This window comes from Sminthopsis crassicaudata, chromosome 5 (genome assembly GCF_048593235.1).
Source record: "Sminthopsis crassicaudata isolate SCR6 chromosome 5, ASM4859323v1, whole genome shotgun sequence".
Classification (NCBI taxonomy): Eukaryota; Metazoa; Chordata; class Mammalia; order Dasyuromorphia; family Dasyuridae; genus Sminthopsis; species Sminthopsis crassicaudata.
The window spans coordinates 292,333,528-292,357,643 of NC_133621.1; positions in this window are offsets into that span (position 1 = coordinate 292,333,528).

Sequence of the window (24,116 nt, forward strand, 5' to 3'; positions counted from 1 at the left end):
CATGTCTGCATGTGTATGTGTGTTCATGCATGTATAACTGCATGTATATGTGTAGTGGGTACATGTGTATATGTGTTTGCTATATATGGAGGCAAGTGTGCATTATGCATGTACACACATGCACACATGCATTGTTCATGTGTGCATGCACATGTAGGTGCGTTATGTGTTTTGTGGGTATATGTAGGTTTTACGTGTGTATACACATGTGCTTATTGTGTGTATATATGTGTATGTATGCATGTGTGTATATCCTTAGTATATGTACAGGTAGGCATATGTGTATATGCATTGTATGCGTTATGTACACATATGTGCATATGACCATGTTTTGTCTATGTGTATGATTTATATGTTGCACAATGCATTGAGTAATATGTAGTGTGTGTGCATGGAGATAAACATATATATATATGTATATACATATACATATATATATACATTATGTATTTATATGTATATGTATTTCAAGCTAAAGGAGACCTCAAGTACAATCTAGTCCATGACTTCAACTTACACACAGGGAAACTGAGGCCCAGAAAAATCAAGTGATTTTCCTGAGATCACCCATAGATCAAGCATCAAAGTCACTCCAGCCCTCATCCTCTGATGGCAGTGCTCTTTCTTCCTTAATGTCAGTCATGAGGACCACTTTCCATTTCTGTTAAATTATAGAATCATAGTTTTACAGATGATCAAACTGAAGACAAGAGCTAGAACTGGAAAAGACTCGAAGGCCATGGAGGGTGCACCCCTCCCTCCTCCTTTTATACATGGTGAACCTGGGCTGTGGAAAGAGAAAGGACTCAGCTAAAGTCACAGAGGGACCGAGTCTGGATGTACCTCAGTGGAAGGAGTAACTGCATGGATGATGGCAGAATGGATGGATGGATGGATGGATGGATGGATGGATGGATGGAGAAAGTATTTATTAAGTGCCAAGCACTATGCTAAACACCAGATGCATACATACAAAAGCAAGCAGTTTCTATCTTCAAGGAGCTTATATTCCAAATTGGGAAACAACACACTAGGAGAGTGACATTTAGGAGAAAAGTTATCTGTCCAGAAAGGGAGACATGGCTCCTCCCTAAACTTGTCAAATTATTTTTTTGCAGTCAAAATCCATTTTATATATGTGTATATGGATGTATGTATGTATATACACATAATATTTTCTATAACACACAATTTATGGTATATAACTATATATTTATATTTATTAGAATATACAGAACATAAAATGTTTCTATTTATTATCAGATGGTCTACAAATAAATATTTTCATTTATTATATATTAGATATGATATATAAAATACAAATATATAATGAGTATATTATCTTCTGATAATTTTCATACAGAACCTAAAATCTACAAATAATTATTTGCATTTATTATTTATTTGATATAATATAGACAATATAAATATATAATGAGTATATTATCTTCCGATAATTTTCATACAGAACTTAAAATCGTTAAAAGTCTGAGGGATAGGAAGGGAAGGAACAAGATGGGAACTCAGCTGTCTCCTGTCTGAATCAAATCTGAACTTTCCTTTAAATCTGGAAAAGTACAGCTGATGACATCTGCCTGATCCATTGGGAAATTGAAGAGGGGTGTGTTTGTCCTCCCTCCCTCCTTCAATTCCTTCCTTCTTCTCTCACTTCCTTCAGCTCTCTCTCCCACCTTTTGAGCCCCTGATAGTTCTCGATGGCTTCTTTCCAATGGGACCAAACCCTCCCTTTATCACCAGTCCCACCCTTGATATTATTCCCTGCTTCAAGGTTCCCAGCATCCTTTGGATTGAGGGTCTAGAAACTGGATGAAGCTTTTTTTCCATCCAGGGTGAAGAATTTATTCTCAAAGATTCAACTTGATGCAGTGGGGAGGAGATGAAGGATCCCATGCTCACTGACTGTGGAATTTCTGGTGAAATTTTAGGGTATCATTTCTGAAGACTATTCTCCTTTTGGGAACTACTTCCTTGCAGTTCAAGATGAGTTAGGGGTGAGGATGGATCTAGCTCTCTGTTCCTCATTGTTCTTGGAGAATAGATCTAGTCAAAGACCATCTAGTCTCTCTATCCCTGTTTTTCAGCTGGGGAAACTGAGTCCCAGAATATCAAAAATACTTTGTGTAAGATCAAAAAGATGGCAAGCCTGAGAGCCTTGAACCCAAATCCTCTGACTCCTCTTTCCACTATACTTTTGGGACATTTTGTATACATGTTTCAGGACACATTGAATAGATGTCAGATTTTTTTTCCCAAAGAATGGAAAACACAGGGATCCAGCTGTCTTGTTCATGCAGAGTATAATTCCCATACTGAAAAAGCAGAAAGGACACATTGCCCAGCCCCACTCAATGGGAGATGTGATAAAGTAAATTTCATTACATGGGATCTTATCTACTTCTAGAGCACGTCTTTGTGAAGAAGGCACAAGGTTCAGAAGTCAGGAAGACCTGGAAATGAGGATTGGGGGGTCTCTGAAATACATCCCAACTTTGTCAGCTGCACAAAAGGAGTAGTTGATCAATTTTGCTTTCTGCATAGACAAGAAGGGATACAGATTTGGGAAATTGTCCCTGCCTTAGAATCATCCTTAAGATGGGAGACCCAGGTTTTTCACCAGGATGATGAATGTAGAGGATGTCAAAAGCACAGAGCAGTCATTCGGCAGAAGAAACAACAGAACTTCCCTTCTGGTTAGCAGACTAATGATAAAGACCTAAGTTCAAATCCAGCCTCAGACACTTTCTAGCTATGTGACCTTAGGCCAGCCAATTAACCTTGATTGCCTAAAAAAAAAGAAAATAAATTTAAAATTTAAAAGACCAAAATGAAACTTAATTCTTGTCTTCTAGGATCTTACATTCTTTTTTTTTTTTTTTTGTGGAGAGGTGGAAGGTATAATAATATGCATATAATGCATATAGATTGGGAAATATGATGAAATACCAAGAACAGTTAGCCCCTGAACTGAAACTTGACGGATTTGAGCAAATTGAAATGTGGAGGGAGGAAGTTTTAAATATGGAGTACATAACCCCCACTCTTCCCATGTAGAAACAGTTCTGGCCTCTCTTGATGGTCAACCTCTTTGGAGTTTCTATTAAAGAAAAGTGAATTTATAGTTAGTAAATATTTTGTATCTAAGCCTCTTGAGGGAAGAAATGATTTCTCTTTTAGTCTTTTTTCTCCCAGTACCTGACACATCATCTTCATCATTTGTTGTTGTCCATTTGCTTCAGTCATATCTAACTCTTTGGGCCTGCATCTGGGGTTTTCTTGGTAAAGATAGTGATATGATTTGCCATTTCCTTCTCCAGTTCATTTTACAGATGAGGAAATAGGGTTAAATGACTTTCCCAGAGTCATATAACTAACTATTAAGTACCTGAGGATCTAAAATCAGTCCTGGCATTCTGTGCACATTGCCACCTAGTTGCCTTTCCATCATCATTATAGTTTATTATTATAATTGTAAAGCACTGGTAGTAAGTGTTGTACTACCAGTGCTTTACAATTATTATCTCATGTGATCCTCACAACAGCATGAGAGACAGATGCTAATCCTCCTTTTATAGATGAGGAAATTGAGGCAAATAGAGGTTAAGTGACTTGCCCAGATCTGTCAGTCAATAAGCATTTATTAAGTGCCCGTCTACTACATGTCAGGCACTAAACTAAACTAAACACTACGGGTTGAACTGAGGGATGATTTTTTTTTTCAAATGAAAGGAAAAATGGTGGAAGTCCTAAGGAGCTAAATTTCTTCTTTTTTTATTTGTATTGTCAGCTCTTAGCTCAATGCCTGCCACTTAGAAAGAGCTTAATAGAGCAGAACTAGGAGATCATTATACACTTCAACAATGATACTGTACGAGGATGTATTCTGATGGAAGTGGATATCTTCGACATAGAGAAGAGCTAATCCAATTCCAATTGATCAATGATGGACAGAATCAGCTACACCCAGAGAAGGAACACTGGGAAATGAGTGTAAACTGTGAGCATCTTTTGTTTTTCTCCCCAGGTTATTTTTACCCTCCGAATTCAGTTCTTCCTTTGCAACAACAACAACAACAAAATTCGGTTCTGCACACTATATTGTACCTAGGATATACTATAACATATTTAATATGTATGGGAATGTCTGCCATCTAAGAGAGGGGGTGGAGGGAAGGAGGGAAAAAATTCAGAACAGAAGGCAGTACAAGGGATAATGTTGTAAAAAATTACCTATGCATATGTAGTCCAAAAATGTTATAATTATAAAATTAATTAAAAAAGAAAGAGCTTAATAAATGCTAGGGAATGGATTGAATCACTGAAGGGTGTAATCAGGACACAAGACCATTGATTTGAGTTAAGATATATGTCCATTGCCTGTCATCCATATGTTGTCCTCATGAGAAACTATCCGGGATTTGGACTTGAAACTTTCCAAAGATTTCAAATATCTGACCAAAGAATTCCCATATGCTTCCAAACATCCTTGATTTATATGCTTTGGGGACTTTGGCTGTTATTGATGAGTGGTGGCATTTGTCTTTTCCATAGAACCCTGTAGAGAAACAGCCTAGGATGGAATGAAAACATCTATTATTCAAATGTAAACAGAGAGCAAATGAAAGGAAACTGGATAAATTGTGTGAAAGAAACAAGGAGAAATGAAAGGAGACATATAGAGTGAAAGAGTAGGTTTCTCCTTCCAATTTTCCAAATGAACATAACCGTAGGAAGGAAGCAAAGAGCTGGAATAAGGATCATGGGATCATTAGAGCTGGAAAGGGTCTCCAAGGCCATCTAGTCCCACCCTCTTTATTTACAGATGAGAAAACTATCAAGCTGTTGCTTCTCCCCACTGGGTTACACATGAGTATGTGCATCCTCCTATTTATAGGGTTAGCTTCATGGGTGGGCAGATATTTTTGTGTTATAATTAAAGGGATTTAAAAGTGGTTGCTTCCCCCAATTATGACCCTTTCCAAATGCCTGCTACCCATTGAGAACTAAGATTCCCACAATTGGTGTTTCTAGACATTTTATTAGCTAAATGAAGATCCCTTCAGGGTTTCTGGATCTTTTATGTGTTTTGGACTTTTGGGTAGTCATTCTACTGAAATTCATAGAATCCTGTTTTTAAATACATTAGATTATAAAGGAAACCAATTTGAAACACAAAATCCAAATGTTTTTTAGACTAGTTCACAGACCCCGAGTCAAAAACTTCTACTAGATGGTGTGATGAACATGTGTTTAAATATTTCCTTTCCCTTTGGTTAGAATAAGAGAATATTAGTGAGAAAGCTAGCTTCAGATCAAGGTTTACACCTTCATTTCATGGCTCAGAGACCAGTGTGACTCGCCTAATATTGTTCAACAAATCAGTGGGAAAACTGGAACTAGAACCCAGCCCTCCTGGACAAAAAACAAGTACTTTTCCTACTAGGTCACATTGGGGAAATGTGTAGAGAATAGAAAGATTACTTGGATGTATCTCTGGCTGATGAGCAGCTTTTGTTGCAAAGTCAGCTTAGCAAAGGACCTCTCAGTCTATAACAGTAATTGCTGTGGAAATGGCTGGGCTACCTGGTTTGTGACCTTCTTTGCAGTCTCAACTAGAATGTAAGTTGCCTAATAATAATAAAATAATTAGCATTTCTATAGCACTTTATAATTATCTCATTAGAGTCTTATAATAACCCTGGGAAAGAAGTGCTATTATTATCCCCATTTTACAAATGAGGAACCTGAGGGAGACTGAGATTAGATGCCTTGGAGGGGAGGGTGCCATCAAGCTAATAAATTTCTGAGGTGGGGTTTGAACTTAGGTTTTCCTGATTATATGCCCAAGGACACTGAGAATCAGAGTGAGTCCATTAGAGACGATGGACATCTTTCCCTGACTCGGAAGTGGCTCTTTATTCATTCTGCCAAGCTATGTCTCATAATAATAGTGACAGAAGACATTAATAGAGGTATTTAAGGTTTACAAAGTGCCCTACTCCTGGTATCTTTTCTCCCCTTCCCAATCCCCAGGCTGGGCAGCTAGGTAGTGCCATAGTACAGAGAATGCTAGGCCAAGAGTTGGGAAGATTTATCTTCTTAAATTCAAATCCAGTTTTAGACACTTAGTAGGTATTTGATCCTGGGCAGGTCATTTAATCTCTTTTCCATCATTTTCTTTTCTGTAAAATAAGTCGGGGAGGGAAGTGGCAAACCACATCAATATCTTTGCCAAGAAAACCCCAAATGGGGTCATGAAAAATTAGCCATGACTGAAAATCACTGAACAAGAGCAAACAATACTATCATTGTTGCCCTTTTACACTCAACTAGAATTGAATTCAGATCCTTCTTGATTCCAGATCCAGTACTTGTGATTCAAAGAATCATCTCTAACTATGATTTCGTCATGATTTGTCCCTCTAACGCAGGACTGAGAGGCCAGATGAATCTTTGCCTAGAGTACGAGAAGGTTCTGATCTATGAGAGCCAATTCTACATAAGTACCACATGATATTCTGTAAAAAGTAAGTATTGAATAGATTTTTTCACTCATTTATTCATTCACTAAGTATTTTACTAAATATTAAATACACTAAGTACTATCTCCTGTGAAGGAGAAACCTTAGTATCACAGAATGGTAGAATCATGCATTTAGAGCTGGAAAGATTACAAATTTTACAAATTTGGTAATTGAGGCCCAAAGAAGTTAAAGTCATAGGGTAGTAAGTAAAAGAGGTGGGGTTTGAACCTTGATTTTCTAACTCAAAAAGCCATTAAAATTAGGTTTTAAAGTTGGGGGAATTCTAGTTCTAGATAGTACTACCATAAAAGTTCTGATACTATTTCTTTTTCTTTTTAATTTTCTCCCTCACACTTAATAAAATTTTATTTTTTCCAAATTGCATGTAAAGTTAGTTTTCAACATTCATTTTTGTAAGATGTTGAGTTCCATTTTCCCCCCCTGCCTCCCTTCCCTGCCCCTTTCCCCAGACAGCAGGCAATCTGATATAGGTTATACATATACACTCATTTTTAACATATTTCCACATTAGTCATGTTGGGAAAGAAAAATAAGAACAAAAGGGGAAAACCACGAGAATGAAAAAAAAATTAGTATGCTTTGATCTGCATTCAGGCTCCATAGTTCTTTTTAAATAGTATTTTATTTTTCCAATTACACATAAAGATAATTATCAACATTCATTTTTGTAAGATTTTGTGTTCCCAAATTTTTTCTCCCTCCTTTCCTCACCCCACGCCCCCAGACAGCAATCTAATATAGGTTATATGAATATTGAAAACGATCTTTATGTGTAATTGGAAAAAAAGAAATCAACATCAGAACTTTTATGGTGGTAAATATTTGTGGTAAAATATTTCCATACCAGTAATATTGTGAAAGAAAAATCAGAACAAAAGGGGAAAACCATGAGAAAAACAAAACAAAACAAAAGGTGAAAATGAATTGTTTTGATCCACAGTCAATCTCCATAGTATTCTCTGGAGATGAAGATGGCATTTTCCATCCCAAGTCTAGTGGAATTGTCTGGGATCGCTGTAATACTGAGGAGATCTAAGTCTATCATTTTTGATCTTCTCACAATGTTGCTCACTTCAGTCAGCTTCAGTTCATGTAAGTCCAAGTTTTTTCTGAAATCAGCTTTTGATTGTTTCTTATAGAACAATCATATTGCATTACATTTATATGTCACAATTCATTCAGCCATTTCCCAATTGATTGGCATCCCTTCAATTTCCAATTCTTCCTACCACAAAAACTGCTGCTACAAGCACCTTTGCACATGCAGATCCTTTCCCCTTATTTAATGATCTCTTTGGGGTACAGACCCAATAATAGTACTTCTGGTTCAAAGGATATGCACAGTTTGATAGCCGTTTGGGGAATAGTTCCAAATTGTTCTCCAGAATGTCTGGACAGTTCACAATTCCACCAACAATGTATCAGTGTCCCACTTTTCCCACATCCTTTCCAATATTTATTATTTTCCTTTCCTGTCATCTGTTGCTGATTTATATACATACTAGCTGTGTTGCCTGAGGCAAATCACTCAGCCTCTCTATCATAATTTCCTTCTGTGCAAACTGAGAATTAGTCAGTTGATAATTTTTCATTTTACTTACTATGTGCTAGGCACATTAAAAACTAGGAATACAAAGAAATGTTTAAAAAATAGTTCCTGCCTTCAGGAAGCTTATGACCTAATGGATAACAATAAATATAGCATTATTATTTCCAGGATTAATATGGAGCTCAAATGACAATATAAAATTTCCCAAAATTCTTAGTTCAGTTTTGAGCTTCAGAAGGTTCATACTATTATAATATATATCATAGGGGCAGCCTGAAGGTGTAGTGGCTAGAATGCTGGACCTGAAGTCATAAAGACATCTTTGTGAATTCAAAATCTAGCCTCAGAAACTTACTTCACCCCATTTGCCTCAGTTCCCTTCTCTATAAAATGAACTAGAGAAAGAAATGGTAAACCATTTTAATATCTTTACCAGAAAAATCCCAAATGGGCTCATGAAGAGTCAGGCATGATTGAAAAGACTCAATGACAATAATGAAAAAAAAATTATCTATATTTAATATGAATTATATAACATGAATATATCATATTTTATGTGTAACATATTACATGCTATAATATAGAATGCAAGTGTATTGTACAGGTGTAGTATATAATAAAATATATTATGCATATGATTACATCTATAATATACATTATACATAATTTGCATGCATAAATTGCATAGTAAAATACAAATATAATATATAATATAGTATTTATGCCATGTAATTAATATCAAATTTATATGTTATTTAATATTTATTATATATTATTTTTAAAGACAAATAAAATATAGAAAAATATACCATATGGGTATATAGCAATATAAATGAGCTATTTCCATTGTAACCAACCCTTCCTAGAGTTTCTCTCACACACAGAATTAAAGTTTCTTGAACATAATGTGAACATTAATGTACATCAGAGATAAAAATGAATGGGTGGAAGGCACTCCCTTCCCCTTTCCCTGCTCCCACCACTTCTACTGAACTTGGCTCCCTCTCTATCCGTGTACATGAGGGATCTTAAAAGCCTTGGGTAGGGAAGAGGGGCCCTGAGTTGTTTGGATACCTGGAAAAATGTTTGCCCTTTACTCCCATGGTTTCAGATGTTTTCTAATTCCCTCCTAATCCCATCCCTCCATTGCCCGGAGGCCTTTTCCATTTGGATTTCATTCCCCAGCTTCTTTTCCCTCTTTTCCCCCAGCAGTTCTATCTGTCTAGTTGACAGGCAAACACCTGCTGCCAAGAGAAATAATCCCCCTGCATGCTGGGTGTTACCACCGGGAACAGGGTGTGGTGGAAGAAGGGAAGGGCTGCCTGCCAAGATCCCAGATTTGTCTCCTTATGACAAGAGAGGAAGAGCATGGAAGGCTGCTGAAGGTCAGGGTGGGGATAAGGGGCACATGGGAGAGGGAGGGTTTGCCTAGTGGGCAGGATTCTGACACAGCTGCCCAAGAACCAGGAAAGGGAAGCTGCAGAAGATGGTGGGAAAGGGGGGTATGAGAAGATTCTCCAACAGAATGGAGAGAATGGCAGGGGAAGGATGGGGGCTTTATAAGAAGGGGAAGGATGCAACATCATTTAGGCTATTTGGGATCCAGCTAAACTTGAGAAATTTAAGTCCCTTTAGAGGCAGGGAGCTGTAATGAGTAAGGCAACAGTCAGGACGATGGGCATTCAAATTCTGCCTCGAATACTGACTGCTCGTGTGTTCTTGGACTCATCAGTGAACCTCTATGGACCTCAGTTTCCCTATCTGTAAAGTGAGGCACTGAATCAGAAGGCATTGGAAACAACATTCTGCCTATGTTAGGTGCTTAGAACAGATTTGTTGAATGACTCGACAGAAAATGGCTCTCATCCTTCCTTAGAAGAAAGACACTGACCCAGTTTGTAAATATAAATATAAGCAAAAATAACAAATTGCATACCTGGAAGTTCTAAACTTTCCCCTGTCCCCTTATACAAAAAGGGATCCGATTTTCTATTCTCCATCAGATATTTTCATTGAAAAGATATGATTTGGGTCAAGCTTTCTTGGGGAGTAAGTTAATTTAAGATAAAAATATAACTTAATTACAAATGTATAAATATGGGAACTGATATTTACAGGGAAGAAGAAAGCCCATTACTATAGAAAAGCTAGCTGGATGCTATGTTTATTTTCCCCACAATCATCTGAACTGGTTTCAAGTGAACCAACTTCTAAGGGTCTTATATGTAAACGATATATTTAAGGCATCCCAGGCGAGACTTGCATTCCAGAGACTTATGGTTGGGAGATGTGGGTGCGTGTCTGTACATAGGTTTCAGCAGCATAATGGAATCTGGTGACCCCCTGCCACCTTTCCCCCCCTTTGGCCTGAAATCTTATACTCAGCTTGGCTCCTAAAAAGGAAAATGATATTCCATAGCTCAATTCCAAAGCCATCATTTTTTCCACTTTACATTCTTTTAAGAGAAGACTCCCAGGGAGGATTGCTTTATGTTTCGGGGTGGGGCCAGGAGGTGAGATGTGCTTACTGTACCACAGATTGACCCTGAAACCCAGGGGGAAAGAACAATGATTTCTCAGAACATGTTTCTCTCCATCTGTAAAGTAGAGGGCCTTTGATCTCTACATCCTCCCATCCATCCATTCAATCATCCATTCATTTTTGTAGGCATAAGAACTGGGTTCAAGACCCAGCTTTTCCACACATTGGATGGTGTGACTTTAGTTTCTTTATGCCTCAGCAAGTAATGCGTTTCCTATCGCTGAAGGTCTTTTAAGTAGAGTATGGTAGAAATGGAGATAATCAGAAGAGGGAAATCAGCAGCATTAAGAGGGATCAGGAAAGACTTCTTTTACAAATGAGGAAACTGAGACCCAATGTCATACAGCTATTAAGAAGTAGAGTGGGAATTCAAATTCAGGTCCTAGCACCAAATCCAAAGGTCACATTTCCAATAAGCCTCTGTTCTATCTCTTATCTTTTCTTTTCTTTCTTTCTTTTTTTTTTTTTTTTTAATTTTAAGCTGGAGGTTGAGGAGTGATTAAGTTGGTCAATGGTTTATGATTGTAAAATACATTATTATAAAAATCAGATGAAAGAATTGAGGATCTTTAGCCTGGAGAAGAGAAAGAAGACTTAAGGGTACAAATAATAGCTATTTTCTAGTATTTGAAGGCTGATGGTATGAAGGATGGATTGGACTTTTCTTTTCTTTTTTTTCCTTTTCTGAGGCTGGGGTTAAGTGACTTGCCCAGGGTCACACAGCTAGGAAGTGTTAAGTGTCTGAGACCAAATTTGAACTCAGGTCCTACTGACTTCAGGGCTGGTGCTCTATCCACTGCATCACCTAGCTGCCCCACCTCTGTCCTATCTCGAATATTGTCATTTCCTCACTTTATAGATATGAGAACAGAGTCCCAGAGAGCTGAGAATAGATTTTCCACAGACAAATATCTGAGCAATTGAGCCAGGACTCAAAGCCAGATCAGTGTTATATATGCTAGGACCATACTGCCTCTTAAGCATTAAGAGAGTCCAGGTCTTCTAATTCTCAATCCAATGTTCACCCTACTACAGTCCTACTGTTTGAAGTTTATTGAATCCAGGAACTTTTAGTCCCCAGGGAAGCCCTCACAGAAAAAAAATCTCTCAGCATTCAGAGTATAAGCTCCAGGAAAGTCTTTATATCTACAAATTACAAGGGAAGAAATGACTGGCAATGGGCAAAGAGGAAAGTGAATATGGAATGGATTAGGGTTTATCAAAAGGGAAGTGAGGTTGGCTTCTGGAGCAGGGGTAGCTCTTCTGTTCTTAGGGCCAGAAACACAAGTTAAAATATTAAAGATGAAGCTTCAAGGGACCTTAGAGCTCACAGGATCAGAAAAATATAGATTTAGATCTGGAGAGGACCTTCAAGGCCAGTGAGGAACCATCTGGTCCCATCATTTTATAAATCAAGAAACCAAAGACCAGAGAAGAGTCAAAGGACCATGGAAGCTAGATCTTGAGAAATGAAATGGACCTCCGAGGGTATAGAGCCCAATCCTTTCATTTACCAGGGAAGTAGAGAATCTCACAGGCAGTATCAGTTGCAAGCCTTTCAATTTACATAGAAGAAAACTCAGACCCTACAATGTGATATGACTTGGTGAATGATAAAAATTCAGGCCTCCAGGCCATCAGTTCAGTGCTCAGAATAGACTGAAATGTGCTGCCTCTTTCATCTTTCCCAAGGAATCAAAATAGTGTCCCAAAGGTCAGGGAGGATATATTATGGGACTTAAATAGGCAAAAGCACATGATAAAGGATGAATCTCAGTCATGGAGCATCAGGACAGGATTGGAGGAGAATAGACCTGAAGTCAGGAGGGACTTGAAAGGTCACTAAGTCCAAATCCTTCACTTTAAATGGGAAGGAAGGAGTAGGATCAAGGCCCAGGGAAATCACACATGGAGCAATGAGAAGAGATTGTTTTTGAAACTTGGGTTTTCTAACTTCCACTTTAGGCCTCTTTTTACATTTTGCCAGGAACCTCTATGAACCTATCTTCCTTCCTTTCCTCCTCCCTCCCTCTTTTCCTCCCTCCCTCCCTCCCTCCCTCCCTCCCTCCCTCCCTCCCTCCCTCCCTCCCTCCCTCCCTCCCTCCCTCCCTCCCTCCCTTCCTTCCTTCCTTCCTTCCTTCCTTCCTTCCTTCCTTCCTTCCTTCCTTTCTTCCTTCCTTCCTTCCTTCCTTCCTTTCTTCTCTCTCTTTTCCTCTTTCCCTTCCTTTCTTTTAGAGCTGAAATTAAAATCTACATCTTCTAATGCCCAACTAGCAGTGCCCTTTCCATTCTATTGGGCCACCACGCTAAACCTGCTGTTTCTTTGCCAACATCAACTTTATTAAATTAGAGCAGGAGCACGGTGTGAACAGAATCCTTTGTGAACCACATAAAATGACCCAGGAAGGACACATTTGTCATTACCTTCCAAATAACCTGGCTATGGCATCCAAGCATACAACAGGCCTTTTATGCTTTGTCCCCTAAAGGAACGGGCTGGATGCTTGGAATGTGAAGCCAGCCTAAATCCACCAAGATGGCAGTTCATCCACAGAGTCCATCACCAGCCTTGTTTTCAGTCTCAGAATGGTCCTTGGCCCTTCTGAAGCTTCCTCTAGTGTATCCATTGCATTTGGGGGATCCTAGTAGTCCGGTATCTGTGTGGAACTGAGGAGTGGGTGTGTGTCTGAGCCAGGAGGGAGGGATTGGAAGCCAAACTGAAGCCCTGAGATGCAGCTTTGATCTACTTCTTTCACTGCCCACTAAAACAGCTTGTGACTGGCAGAGCACCCGGAGCATGTTACCCGATCCGGCCACTGACCCCCACCCCCTGCTCTTTCAGATGGCCAAATAACTTTTCCATGAAGGCATTCCCCTCACTCCGAGGAGGCCACGGTGGCTAATTTGCTGTCATTCCACAGCGGGGTCATGGCCTTCAGGAGTGGATCTCATGACAGGCTAACAAGAGGTCCCTCCAGCCTTGCAGGGGATAGCTTTTCCCACCTCCCCCCCTTTCCCACCATGTTCTTTCCCAGGTGGGATTCTGGGCACGTGCGAAATAGCATTTCTCTTTCTTTCCGTTCATGGTTTTCATCATGGGCCTGTCATGCTGAGAGGCCTCAGAGCAGGGGATAGGGTAGCATGATAGCATGATGACCAATCAAAGTTTTATACTGGAGATGGGTGAAGAAAGAGGGGGAGACAAGGGGGGAGGGAAGTGTGGCTAGAATGCCCATTGGAGGGTCCGACTCAATTACAGCCACTGAAATCATTGGCAATCAGAAAGTCAGTGGGTCTTCCAATGCCCATAATTAAGTTGGCAAACCTTCAACTTTGTGATCCTCAGTTTCCTCATCTGAAAAATGAGAGGGTTCCACTGGATGGCCTTTCAAGTCCCTTCCAACCCCAGACCAACGATTGCTGGCTTGGAGTCTTGGATGAAGGATTCCTGTCCATGGTCTCGTTTGATCAATGTTATTTTATGACATAAGACACCCTGTAATGAAACCCAATTTTTCTGAAGCTTGTGCCTGGAGAGAGCAGAAAAAGATAATGTGGTCTCGTGAATGATGTCAGCCTGGGAGGCTTAGAGGCGAGTCAGAGGCCTGGAGAAAAAATAGTGCTTGTGTGGGTTAGGATAAGGGGAGTGGGGGGCAGGCCCAGCCTGCCCTGCCAAATTTCCCAGCATTCCCATGAGCTCTCTCCTTTTCCTACCATAGGGCTTCCTCTTCATTTCCCCTTTAAAAAGTCATAGCAGAGCAGGGCACAGTTACCTCCCCAAGTGTGGGCAAAAGTCCTGGGGAACTCCCAAGTACAAAGGAGAGCAGGTGGACAGGTCTGCTTCCCAAGCTCTGATGGCCCCTCAGGCTCTTTCTTTGGCACGTTAGGGCCCCCACCATACATACGTACACACTCACACACTCACAAATCCTCAATAGACATATATACTCATATCTACCCACACTTACACACACATATACTCACACACATTGATACGTATACATGCTCACCCATCCTCAGCACATAATCACACTTAAAAACATTTTATATAATTGTAATAGAATATATGATCATGCATAAAAGCATCCACATATGTGCAGCAATATACACTCATATATATATAAACATATATATGTATACATACATATATATGTATATATATATATATATATACACACACACATTTACCTATACATGTTCACACTTATACACATCCTCATGTACATGTACATACTTATATTCACCCAACCTGCATTTTTATATATATATATATATACTCATACACCCATATATATATATATATATATGCTCAACTATACTCACATGTAAAAAAAAAAAATATATATATATATATATATATATATACTCATACACCCATATATATATATATATATATATATATACTCACCCATACTCACATGTAAAAATATAATGTTGTATATAGCTATGACATAATATGTAATCATACACAAAATGTCCACATATGGCCACATATGTATATACTTTTATACTCTTACGTATACTTGTTCATATACACTCACATAAACCCATATATTTACACTTACACACATTAATACATATAAATCACATACACTGATATGTATATATTATATATATACTCAAGCACACTATTTATAGTCACACTTATACACACATACACATAATCCATCTAGAAGTTAATAGAAGACCCATAGTCTGGAAGGTGGATTAGAAGCCATCCAATGGACCCTCCCTTATTTTATAGGTGAGGAAACTGAGGGTTTTTTTAAATGACCTTTCCAAGGCCTCACAACTAGAAAGTATCCTATGGTTTCCCTGGGGGCCTTTTGGCCCTCAAAATTCCTCCAGGAGGTTTAATTGGAATATAAGGCTTGACCTTTTAGGAATCGGCCCAGGACATGGATCACAGGCAGGAAATATGGGAAGCATTGGAGTATTTGAGGTTGTTAATTTTCTTTCCTTCTTCCCCCCTCCCCTCCCCTCTGACAGCATTGCTCTCCAATAATTAAGGGCCGATTCTGGTTTTCTTCTCTCACACTTTGGTTTACAGGCTAGGTATGAAGGGCAGGCTCCTAGCGCCATTTAACCTTGTTTTTCACTATGAAATTGTGAAATCTCTCTTCTTTGCAAAGTTGACCAGTCCTTGGTCCTTTAAAAAATGCAATAAAGGGGGAGAGGGGTTTGCAGTCACCTAACAAAATCCTTCTACATTTATGATGGCTTCGCCACCTTCCCCTCCTCTGGGGCTCCAAGCTCTGCTAAGTTTATTATATCCAGGAAGCATCACAAAGGAAGGCAATCCTCTATGGAGATGGAAAGTTGAATGGCATGTCGAACCCGGGGTAATTTGGGCCTCGTGTTTCACACAATGTGTGAATAATCAGATGGGAAGACCAACATTAGTGAAGAGTATAGGAGAGCACGGATGAGTGTGCATGGACAGCCAAAGTGGAAGGGGCAGGCTGGGGCTTCCAGGAGTTCCCTGGTTCTTGGAGGCTCATAAACATCATTGGGATTGAGCAAACATAGAAGGGCTTGGGCATTTAATTTTCATCCTTGTTTTTTTTTTTATTATTATTATTATTTTTATCATTTCAGAGAGATAGAAGTAGAGACAGAGACAGAGTGACATAGTAGAGCCAGGGTAGAAGGGAGGCAAAGAGAGACAAAGGATAAAGAGGGAAGAAGAGAAAGGAAAAAGAGAAAAGATGAGAAGAGACTTGGGAGAGAGAAACGGGGAAAGAACAGAGTAAGTGGATGAAGCAAGAGGGATGATACAGGGGAAGAAAGAAGGAGAAAAAAGAGAATAGACCAGAGGAGTGGGAAAGGAAGGAAGGAATAACAAAAAGGAATTATGTAGTCCTGAAATACAGACTTGCTAGTGGACTAGCATATACCTAAAATTAAAATTCCATATCGGCCTTGTTGTGGATTTCATTATCTCACTTCATTTTGTTTCCTTGGTGCTGGAAGAACTTGGTATTGATTTCAGAGATTCTCCTCTCACTTAGCACTTAGAACCAGCTTAGTCCTTCTGTTAATGATGAAGTGTTTTTGTTTAGCATCTGGAAGTCCCTTCAGAACTTAAGAGGAAAGCTTTCTAAAACATATACCATCTCCCATTTTTCTGCATTTGACTACATGGTTCTGCATGTCTGGGATGTGCTCATCTCCAGCACAGGAAATTTCTAGCTTCTTTTAAAGTTCAGATCACAGCTCAGGTGCTCTTCCTGCCTTTTTGATCTCCTCTTTATCATCCCCTCTCCTCCTTCTCACCCCCAAGCTACTGGCACTGTCTTCTCATTAAAGCATTTGGAATTAATTTCTATGTTGTGTTGTATCTCCTTAGCTGTGTGTTTGTTGTATTATTGTTTGTCCCCAGAAGAGCACAAAATTCCAGGGGGCCTGGTTCTCTCTCTCTCTCTCTCTCTCTCTCTCTCTCTCTCTCTCTCTCTCTCTCTCTCTCTCTCTCTCTCTCTCTCTCTTCTCTCTCTCTCTTCTTTCTCTTCTTTCCTTTTCTCTCTCTCTTCCTCCTTCTTCCCTCCCTCTCTCTATTTCTTCCTTCCTTTCTTCCTCTTTCCTTCTATCTTTCATTTGTTTGTTCCTTCCTTCTTTCTTTCCTTCTTCTTTCCTTCCTTTCTTTCTTCCTTCCTTCCTTCTTCCCTTTCATTCATCCTTTCCTCCCTCTCTCTCTTTCCTTTTTCCATCATTCCTTCCTTTCTTAGAACCTTCTTTCCTTCTATCCTTCCTCTCCTTTCTTTCTTTTATTCTTTCCTTTCTTCCTCCCTTTTCCTCTCTTTCTCTCTCTCTCCCTCTTCTCCTCTATCTCTGTCTCTGTCTCTTTCACTCTCTCTGTCTCTCTTTCTCCCCCTCAGTTCCCTCATCTGTAAAAAGAGGAGGAGGCTGGATTAAATCATTTCTGAAATGGCTTCCAACTTTAAACCTATTGGTCTAAACCAGAAATTTTTAGCCATTTTTGCATGTTATGTTCCCCTTTTACAGTCTGGTGGAGCCTGTCAACCTCTTCTCTGAATGTTTTTAGAGATATAAAATATAATCCATACAATAAAAAGGAAACCAATTATATTAAATTACAGTTATCAAAATATATATTTTTTAAAAGTTCACAGATCCCAAGTTAAAGAAGCCTTGCTCTAAAGCTATATCAGACTATGCTCTCTTTCTTTTTACTCTTTTACAAACTCCAGGAATGCATAATTTCCCCCCATAATTCTAATTGTTTCCACCATGGCAGCCAATTTTTCCCTCTTAATAAGAATCGAGTGCAGAGTAGCATTTCTTCTTCTTACTTCTTCCACCTTTTGAATAATGAAATTATCACTAAGTCAAGTCAAGAAGCTTCTCTACTTCTGGAAGAGAGAATATTCTAACAAATTTCTGGATTTTGAAATTCCCTGTCATATCTCTGGAGAAGAATTTTTATTTTTTCTCTAAATTCCTCATCTAATTCTTCTTTCTCTCTAGGTAGTCTATATCACACTTCAATGGCAAAATCATTTTTGTTTCTCCCTCCTTTGTCCTTCACCTAAATACTTTCTATCATACTTCCACTCAATTGGTTTTATTTGCAAGTATGCTTTCTTAAGATATAATGTTATCAGAACTAGGAAATCATTGCACTCGAAAACAAGATTAGAAGATGATCAATTCTGATGGACATGGCGCTCGTCAACAATGAGGTGATTAAGGCAACTTCCAATGATCTTGTGATGAAAAGAGCCATCTACACCCAGAGAGAGGACTGTGGGAACTGAGTGTGGATCACAACATAACATTCTCACTCTTTCTGTTGTTGTTTGCATTTTATTTTCTTTCTCATTTTTTTCCTTTTTGATATGATTTTTCTCGTAAAGCAAGATTATTGTATAAATATGTATACATATATTGGACTTAACATATATTTTAATGTGATTTGAGCTCAGGTCCTCCTAACTCCAGGGCTGGTAATAATTTTCTATTTGCCAGCATCCTGGAGAGGATCAAACATTGCTTCTTTCACCTCAGAACTCTTTTTCTCCATTAAAACCTAGGATCTGTTTCCTTTAGAGACACACCATTCTACCTCACAATGTGGAAGGTAGAGAGAGAGAACTTTGAATCCTTGCCCCTTCTTTTCAAGGAGGATGGTCAATCCACAACTGCCATTTAGCTGCAGCTGAAACATAAGTGACACATTAAATGTAAATCTTGTCATCATTTTGCTTACTTTCTCCAATTAAATAAACCACAGATATTTAGCTGGCCATTTTGAAGAACAGTGTGACAGTGGAAGAACAGGACAGTGACAGGACACAACCTGATTGGAGAAAAAAATACCTTTCAAGTTATTCAGATACCCACAGTGTGTCCCTATTGTATACCTGTCTCCTACCTGTGCCCATTTTCCTTTTACTCTTTACATGGGTAGTGCCTGAAAACAAGACTTTTCAGCCAGGCAATTATATTTAAATAAAAGTGATCACTTTTCTCCTTTTTTAATGAACCTCTGGTGATTGCCACGTGGATACTTTTAAAATGGTTGTTAAAATTTATTTTGTATCAACTCATATATCATATCATCTTATCTCATATGATATATATATCGATTCGTATCTATGCCTAGTGACAAAGTACTTTCTGTACAACTCTGTAAGAGAGAAAATTATATTTTCAATACAGTATTTTCATACTTTACACTTATTAGCTGTGTGATCTGGGCAAATCACTTCATCACATTTGCCTTAGTTTCCTCATCTATTAAATGAGCCAGAGAAGAAAATGGCAATCCACTCCAATATCTTTGCCAAATGAAGTAAAAAAGAATAAGACACAACTGAGTCAGAATAGAGATCTACAGAGATTCCTAAGGAGGACTCCATCTACTGGAACCACAAAGAAGCAGTATATTTGGGAGGATATAGGGCTGTCATCGTTTCTACACATCTACCGCAATTCTGGGAGTCCCGGAACGAAGAAGTTTTGTGTTGTGGTTAGATTCCTAGATTTACAATCAGAGGACCTGAGTTCAAAACTTTGCTCTGCCATTTATTCCTTGATATAAATTGATTTTTTTTTTCTCTCTGAGCCTCAGCTTATATATAAAATAAAAAGAGCTGGACTGGATGGTCTCTATTACTACTTTCTGTTCTCAGTTGATCTATGGCAAAGCGTCTTAAACAATCACATGAAAAATTTGGCAAGAACTAAATATTTTACTAAGATTTAATTCTTTATGTAAAAATAAACATGCACACCCATCTCGTTTGTATGCAAATTTGCTTTTGTCTTTAATAAATGGTAAAATTATATGTATACCAAAGAATTATTTTTAAAAATAAATTTCTTTATGATTTATTATCTGTAAATATTTAACTTGTATACTTATTTTATATAATTATATACTTGGGGTCATGTAAAAATTCCTCAGGTGAAAAGGGATTCTAAGTGAAAAAAATTTAAGAAGGTGTGCAAGTCAGAAACTTTGAGTTCTTTTTTTTTTTTTTTTCCTAAGGCTGCGATTAAGTGACTTGCCCAGGGTCACACAGCTAGGAAGTGTTAAGTGTCTGAGACCAGATTTGAACTTGGGTCCTCCTGAATTCAGGGCTGGTGCTCTATCTACTGTACCACCTAGCTGCCCCCCAGAAACTTTGATTTCTCTGATCTGCCTTTGCCCAATGCCCTGACACTGAACTTCTCCCTTCTCCAGAAACAAAAAAGCCATTCTTGGGAGTCAGTTGTTCATTGGAGGGTTTCAAGTTGACTATTCTGGGAGACATGGTGAATTGGCACCCTTCAGCCCCATCAAAGTCAAATTGCAATTAGGGACCCAGAATATGAGATCAGTGATAATAACTTTTAATTATGATATGAGGACTTAAAGTAAAGCCTAGGTAGGGTAAGGCTTTTTGTGTCCTAATTAATACTAATTGACCATTGTCATCCCAAAGAAGGATAATTGAGAATCATTCCTGGGAAAGGATATCAGTGAGGTAATATGAAAAGAATAGATTGAGTCACTGTAGTTACTAATAATAAGATCAGCATCTGGGAACACTCCTAGGTAGTTAGTGCCTCAGACAGATGGACTGAGGACGGATTGCCCCCAGGTTCCTTGGGGAACTCAAGTGAAATAAGAACTGGAAAGGATAATGCTGATATTTAATCTCAGGGAAGTGGCCACCATGGGCCAGATCCCAGGCTGAACACTTCAAAGACCCAGGCTAATATTTCAGTGTCTTAAATCCCAGAGAGATAAGATAAGTCATTATAAGTGGACGTGAATTCATATTATAAATTACCCTGCCCTTCCCCATGGGCGCTGTTGGTTTCAATATGTGTGGTTCACCTTTTCCCCGGGTTATACATTTTGTTAACTAGAGCTGAGGAATTTCAGTGGAAGCTTTAATTCTCATGGGTTTTCATTTTCATTTACTCATCCATTTATCTTCCCAGCCTTCTTTCTCATTTATTTGCTCACTCACTTGTTTGTGGATTCATTGAACAAACATTTGGGAGAATTTTGTGGGAGGATAAAAAGAATGCTAAATTTGGAGCTGGAATAGTTAGGCTGACCCATGATTTCAGGCAAGTGACCCCTCTTCAGCCTTATCTCCTCAATGGAATGAGTAGATATTCTGGGGAGCAGTAAGATGATACGGTAGATAGAATGCTGGGTCAGGTCTGGAGTTCGGAAGCTATCTTCTTGAGTTCAAATCCAACTTCACTTACTAGCTATGTGACACTGGGCAAGTCATTTTATGCTGTTTGCCTCAATTTTCTCATCTGTAAAATAAGCTGGATAAGGAAATGGCCAACAACTGCAGTAAATTTGCAAAGAAAACCTGAAATGGAATTGGACATGACTGAACAACAAGAAAATATTTTGAATTTGAGTCCCAGATTTCCCACATAATACTTGCATACATTGGATAAGTCCCCTCTCCTCCCTGGGCCTCAGTTTCCTCACCTGTCAAATGAGACACCTCTGAGACCCCTTCTTCATCAAGCTCTATGATTGTATGACTTATAAAGTCACCTCTCTGAAATCTAGTTTCCTCATCCTTAAAATGAGGGAAAGGGACTAGATAACTTCTAAGGTTCCCTTTCATCTCTAAATCTATAATCTATAATATCTAGTATTTCTTTTTAAAGAATCTATTATATTTTTTGTTTTCATATCACCTAAATTTCCCACTGTATGTATCTCTGTCCTTTTCCTCTCCCAGAGAATCATCCCTTATAATAATAATAAAAAAAAAAAAATTAAGAAGATGGAAAGAAATTGTTAGAACCAATCAATACATGGAAAATAATCCAACATAATATGCAACGTTCCATATTCACAGACCCTAAGAGGTTGCATTCCCACAGGGGAATTTACATATATAAGAGAAAAACACTTCTGAGAAGGGGTTTTGTTCTGAGGAGTCACAGAGATGCTGAAAGTCAATTTACAAACCATTACCAATAGCAATGGTAGCATTGATTTGCTTACTGTGCTAGAGAAAAAAAAGAGCTATAAAATGAAATTAAGAAGGAGGGGTCAATGGTAGATGTGATGGGAAATTGACATGTTGCAATCATTGTTGGTGGGAGAAGCCATGCCAAAAAAACCCAAGCTCTAAGACCATTGTGGACTCAGCATCTCAATAAATTTGGGAGCCATTCCAAGAGATTCCTGCTGGGGCACTCGAGAAGACTAGATCAGCATTAATTTCTGCACAATTGTCTCCTTAGCAATGATTTGCATGAATCCTCTGGATTTGTAGAATGGAACCCAGTTGTGAAAAGTCTCATTTCTGATTTGTGTGAAATTCTTTAGCTGGGAAACCCAGCCAAAGTGCTGGCTCAGTTGGTCAGAAAGGCTAGAAAAGGCTTCAGCCTCTTCTACCATCAGAGTTCTTCATGGTGTCTTGTACATTTCTCTTCTCTCCTGTGGCTATCCTCAAATTTTTCTCTGGGATTGTGTCTCAGAGTAGATGTTCTTTGGTTCCTCCACATCCTGTTTTCCAATATCAAAAATGTGTCTAAATAGGTTACGGTGGGCTTGTTTTAATTGCATCTCATTTTCTTTTTTCTTAGAGGTGGGATGACATAGTTGATGGTGAACGAGTCTCAGAATCAAGATGATTCAGGATCCATACCAGCTGTGTGGCCCTGGGCAATTCCAGTTTTTCAGTGCCTCAAAGCCATTCTCTCTGACCATAAACCATAAATGATACCAATTAACATGGGGATAGAGAATTCCTTATTTGAAACTCTCCACAGCTGATGATGAAATCATAAATTCCATCTCCTCTCCATCACACACACACAAAAAAATCTTCCTTCCAGTCTCATAATACTTTTGATCAGTATATTCACATATTCCCATTTCTCAGAATTCCTCATATTCACTGTTTCTGATTATATGGCAATATTATACTCTATTCCTATATTCCAGCTTGTTCATCCATAATCAATCTATTCCTGTTTTGTCTCAAGTTTTTTGTTCTCATAAAAAGTGAATCTATGAATATTTTGGTTTGTATTGAACCATCCCTTTTATTTTTTTATTCCATTGAAACATATGTCCTGAAGGCAGTAAAAAAGTCAATGCCCATAGCTATGGCAGGCATAGAATCAAGATAAATGGTAAAAGCCCAGCAGACTTCTGTAAGCAAGGGCAAGGAAAATTGGAAGTGCTATTAGTGTTTTATAGATGAATGAAATAGAAGGAGAAAATGTTTTGATTCCAGGTAAGTCATGGAATAATCTTGCTGGGCCTGAGTTCAAATTCAGACTCAGACATTTATTAGCTGTGTGACCCTGGGCGAGTCACTTTACTATGTTTGCTTCAGTTTCCTCATGAGTAAAATGAGTTGGAGAAGGAAACGGCCAACCACTCCAGTATTTTTGCCAAGAAAACTCCACATGGGGTTACAGTGAGTCAGATATAATTGAAATGACTAAAAGTATCTGTCTTACCACATTCTCTCTAACATCAACTGTTTGTATTTATTTTTGTCACTTTTACCTACTGGTAACCCTTTCATTTTGCAAACGAGACAATTGAACTTCCAAGAGATCAATCCTAATTATTTAAAAACAAAACATGTAACATCTGTAGCCAAAACTGGAATTAATATTATAAGAGCTGGAAATAGTTTAGATAATAGAGTAACAGTGGAAAAAATCAAAGCACACCATATACTGCTTACATTATTGAAGGCAAGCCTGAAATATTTGAATCAGATTCTCTTTAACTCAACATAGACATTCACTTTCAACATTGAAGCAGGTGATTGCCTGCTAGGCAAGAGAGCTCAAAGGCACTCTTATAAGCAAAGTCTTAATCAACCAGTAATAGGATGCAGAAAAAAAAAAATGCACACTAAGAAATAAAATTAAAATGCCGTCTTCATCTAAGTAGGGACTTTCAATATTTCCTTGGGTAGATTAGAAAATGGTGTTGTTTTCTCTT